Genomic DNA, 5,704 nt, shown 5'->3' with positions numbered 1-5,704 from the left:
AACGGACAAATGGGAATAGAAACCACGACCAGACGCCAACGGACGAATGGGAAAGACTCAACCAGACATCAACGGATGAATGGGAGAAAGAAACCACGACCAGACGCCAACGGACGAATGGGAGAAGAAACCACGACCAGACATCGAAAAATGATGAATGGGAAGAGACTCGATGTTGACGGACATCGAAAGATGATGTCTACGGACACCAAAAGAAGAAGGACCCACACGGGGATCAACCTGACACCTACTGGTATTGTAAGAACGACATCTACATGTGTCAAGACAAGGTCAGACACTTGCCATGGACTACTCTGGGGGAGTCAAGCTTTCCTTTCACTGACGGGTGAGGAAATAAACCTCTCTGGGGATTACCAATCCTGAACGCTATCAGTCAAGAGCAACTGCAGCAAACGTGTCATACAGATGTTGAAAAATGATCCACCTCCACTGGGGATATGATCCAATACGGTTTAACACATGTATGCATATGTTTGAGCTTCTATGGCGTAATGCACCATATTGAATGGAAATGCTACGCGATTTGAAGATGCAAATGCAAATGATTACTATATGCAAGATGCAAAGGGAGGAAAATCCCTGCTGGGGAAAACTGGTCGCTCTGCTGAGCACACGATCCTGTTTTGATCTTCCAACTCTGTGGGGAGACACAACAACTCTGCTGCGGAGGTGGACAGAGAAACCAACTCAACTGGGGAGTCCTCTGTTGGGAAATACCAACCTTCCAATCATTCTCGGGAAATAGCCCTGCTGCTGGGGAAACGAATAATCCTCGCTGGGGACGACATCCACTGAAACCGATCCATTCGGGGACTCCGCTGGGGAAAACAACCAATGCCAACCTCCGCTGGGGATAACTACCAACCCACGGGCAGAATTAACTCTACTGGGCATAATTTTCACTGAACATGATCCGCTTGGGGACTCCGCTAGGGAAAACCATCAGCACAAACCTCCGCTGGGGGAACTGCCCACTTCTGACTTGCTAGGGGAAAACATTCACAACCCTGTTGGGGAAAGGCATTCACAACCCTACTGGGGATTACAGTACTTCAAACCTGACTGCTGAGGAACAACCTACCCACAGACACCTCCGCTGGGGAAATAACAACCTTTAGGCTCGCTGGGGAACTAACAGTCCTCAGACTTGCTGGGGAAAAGGCCACCTGCAGACCTGGTTGGAAAAAACATCCTCAACCCTGCTGGGGATTGTAGTCAACTTCAGGCCTGGCTGCCGAGGAAACACTGGTCTCGGACTTGCTGGGGAGACAAGCTTTGAACATGCTTTGGACAACCCAACTTCTCACACTACTGGACAGTGCTGAAACACCTTTGAACAAACTGTGGCTCATCTGCTTTAGCCAGTAATCAAAGATATTAATCTGCAAAACAGCAAGACATACATGCCCCAGGGGATTGTATGGACAAGATACACCCAGGTGTACTCAACATTCAAAATGATTTTCAAATGTTTTATCTTTCTACACGTTATTGTCTAGCCTTCATGTTTTTTAGATGCAATGTTTATCAAAAATTCAAACGTTTTTGCAAACAAAACAGTAAAATAAGAAACAAGAGAGCAATTTAACTAAATAACGACTTTTATTGATTGAAAATGGGCCTATAAAGGCGAATACATCAGGAAGCAATTCCTAGAAAGAGGTAATTGCGCCAAACAAGGAAATAAACTATCTTATTGGCAATGTGAACACGACATCCACTATTTTCCAATTCTGTTATGACTCACATATTCTGAATTTCCCCCACATTCCTTGCTTTCTGAGAAGAATGATTGGACCGATCATATCCTTCAGGATGGTAGACGATGAAGCGCGATGAAGTACAGATAACTCAGACTGTAGCCTTCGCTTTAATCCCTCTTTTGCCTGGATCGCCTTTTCAGATTTTCAATCCACCGGGATACCCATTTTTGCCTAAGCCGCCTTTTCAGGTTTTCGACTTACCGGGTGTACATATTCTTTTTCTTTATCCCTAACTTTTGCCCGAACCTTTGTCTCTTTTTTTTTTGGTTTGCTGGGATGCCCTTTTTTGCCTGGACTCTTTTATTCTTTTCGTCCAGCGGGTCAACTTACGTGAAGTATTTTTTGACTACGTCTGAGTTCACAGGGGACGGAAAATCTTCACCATCCATAGTTGTCAGCATCAAGGCTCCACCGGAGAAAACCTTCTTGACAACATATGGACCTTCATAATTCGGAGTCCACTTGCCCCTGTTATCTGTACCGGGAGGAAGGATCCTCTTCAAAACTAAATCACCTGTTCGATAGCTTCGGGGACGCACTTTCTGATCAAAGGATTTCTTCATCCTTCTCTGATACAGTTGCCCATGGCACACGGCTGCTAACCGCTTCTCTTCGATAAGACTCAACTCGTTGAACCTCGTCCGAATCCATTCAGCTTCATCTAGCTTGACGTCCAACAGGACTCTTAGAGAAGGAATCTCCACTTCAACAGGTAGGACTGCCTCCATACCATACACAAGGGAGTAAGGGGTTGCCCCGGTTGACGTACGTACTGAGGTACGGTACCCATGCAAAGCGAAAGGAAACATCTCATGCCAATCCTTGTACGTAACGACCATCTTCTGCACAATCTTCTTAATGTTCTTGTTTGCCGCCTCTACAACACCATTCATCTTTGGTCTGTAAGGAGAAGAATTGTGATGTTCAATCTTAAAGTCTTTACAAAGCTCTTTCATCATCTTGTTATTGAGATTCGAACCATTGTCAGTAATGATTCTATCAGGAACCCCATAACGACAGATAATCTCCTTCTTGATGAATCGGGCAACCACCTGCTTGGTAACATAGGCATAGAAAGCCGCTTCCACCCACTTGGTGAAGTAATCAGTCGCAACCAGGATGAAGCGATGTCCATTAGAAGCAGTAGGTTCAATCTTCCCAATCATATCAATGCCCCACATCGCGAACGGCCAAGGCGAATTCATGACATTCAGAGTGCTTGGTGGTACATACACCTTATCTGTATAGATCTGGCATTTGTGGCACTTTCGAGCGTATTTGAAGCAATCGGATTCCATGGTTATCCAGTAATAACCGGCTCTCAACAACTTCTTGGCCATTGCATGACCACCAACATGGGTACCGAAAGACCCCTCGTGCACTTCTTGCATTAACATGTCTGCTTCGTGTTTATCCACGCATCTGAGCAGAACCATGTCAAAGTTCCTCTTGTACAACACATCATCCTGATTCAAATAAAAGCTTCCAGCTAGCCTTCTCAGGGTCTTCTTGTCATTCTTCGACGCTCCTTCAGGATACTCCTGGCATTTGAGGAAATTCTTAATATCATAGTACCACGGCTTCTCATCAACAATAGACTCGACTGCAAACACATACGCAGGCCTCTCGAGTCGATTCACAGCAACGTGTGGCACATGATTATGCCAATGGACTTTGATCATCGAAGACAAAGTAGCCAAGGCATCAGCCATCTGATTCTCATCACGGGGTACATGATACAACTTCACTGTCTTGAAGAAAGTCAGGATCCTTCTGGTGTAATCTCTGTAAGGAATCAAATGCGGCTGATGAGTATTCCAGTCTACATTGACTTGGTTAATCACTAGAGCGGAATCTCCATAGATATCCAGAGTTTTGATCCTTAGATCGATGGCTTCTTCAATCCCCATGATACAAGCCTCATACTCAGCTTCGTTGTTGGTTACCTCAAAGGTCAATCTGGCAGAAAAAGGCAAGTGTGCACCTTTAAGATTGATAAGTACTGCCCCAACACCGTTTCCGTTCACATTAACTGCCCCATCAAACATCAACTTCCACTTGTCATCAGGATTCGGTCCTTCCTCGACAAGAGGCTCTTCACAATCTTTCATCTCTAGATACATGATGTCTTCATCAGGGAATTCAAACATCATCAGCTGATAATCATCAATCGGTTGCTCGGCCAGGTAATCAGACAGAATACTACCCTTGATGGCCTTCTACGACGTGTACTGGATATCATACTCAGTTAAAATCATCTGCCAAGGTAAGATCCGGCTTCTCAAAGATGTACTTCACTGGATCCATCTAGAAATCAACAAGGTAGTATGGTTTAACATATACTGACTCAGTCGACGAGCAGCCCATGCCAAACAATAGCAAGTTTTCTCGAGCTGCGAATATCTTATTTCACAGTCGGTAAACTTTTTGCTAAGGTAGTATATAGCATGCTCTTTTCGACCAGACTCGTCATGCTGTCCCAATACACGCCCCATCGAGTTCTCAGTCACTGATAGGTACATTATCAGAGGCCTCCCAGGAACTGGAGGTATAAGGGTTGGAGGTTTCTGCAAATATTCTTTTATCTTGTCAAAAGCTTTCTGACAATCATTGTTCCACCTGATTGCTTGATCTTTTCTTAGCAATTTGAAAATCAGTTCACACGTGGCAGTTAGGTGAGATACGAACCGTGCAATGTAGTTCAATCTCCCTAAAAACCTACGAACCTGCTTTTCCGTTCTTGGTTCAGGCATCTCTTGAATAGCTTTTACTTTTGCTGGATCAACCTCAATCCCTTTCTCACTGACAATGAAACCCAACAGCTTTCCGGATCTCACTCCAAACGTACACTTGTTTGGATTCAGCCTCAGTTTGAACTTTCTCAACCTTTCAAACAACTTCTACAAGTTTACCACGTACACTTTAATTTCTTTGTGCATCATGTCATGAAAGAGAGTCGTCATAGCCCTCTGATAGGTAGCACCGGCGTTCTTCAGCCCAAATGGCATCACCTTATAACAGAACGTGCCCCAAGGTGTAATGAATGTCGTCTTTTCCATGTCTTCTGGCGCCATCTTAATCTGATTATAGCCAGAGAATCCATCCATGAAAGAGAAAACCGAAGATTGAGCAGTGTTATCAACTAATACATCAATGTGAGGTAATGGGAAGTCGTCTTTCAGACTGGCTTTGTTTAAATCTCGGTAATCGACACACATCCTGACTTTACCATCCTTCTTCGGCACGGGAACGATGTTGGCCACCCAAGAGGGATAATTGGTAACTGCCAGAAAACCCGCATCCAACTGCTTCTGAACCTCTTCTTTGATCTTGACAGCCATATCAGGACTAGTTCTGCGAAGCTTCTGCTTTACCGAAGGACAATCTTCCTTGAGAGGTAGCCTGTGCACCATGATATTTGTGTTCAACCCAGGCATATCTTGATACGACCATGCGAATATCTCCACATACTCTCGCAGCATTTCAATCGGCCCTCTCTTGACAGATTCCTTCAAAGCAGCCCCGATCTTGATCTCCTTCTTGGCGTCCTCAGTACCAAGGTTAATAATCTCCAACTCTTCCTGATGAGGTTGGATGACCCTTTCCTCCTGTTTCAATAATCTGACCAATTCTTTGGGGAGTTCACAGTCTTCTTCACTCTCCTCTTCAGCTTGGTAAATGGGATTATCGAAATCATACTGAGCCATAACAGAACTGTTTTTAGTGGAGTCTGCAAGATCGATTCTGCATGTTTAATGCTTTGTTTTAGAAAATAATTCAAGAAAGTCACAAAAAACAAAAAACATTGCCATTTTTATTGTTTTGAAAATGAAAATAAAAACAGAAAGACAGTGAGCACAAATTTGATTGCAAAACGTCATTTATTAATGATAATCATTGAAAACATGATGTGGCCCTAC

The sequence above is a fragment of the Lathyrus oleraceus genome, chromosome 7, assembly GCF_024323335.1.
Source record: "Lathyrus oleraceus cultivar Zhongwan6 chromosome 7, CAAS_Psat_ZW6_1.0, whole genome shotgun sequence".
NCBI classification, from domain to species: Eukaryota; Viridiplantae; Streptophyta; class Magnoliopsida; order Fabales; family Fabaceae; genus Lathyrus; species Lathyrus oleraceus.
The sequence above is the reverse complement of the archived record's forward strand: the minus strand, read 5'-3'. Positions refer to the sequence as shown.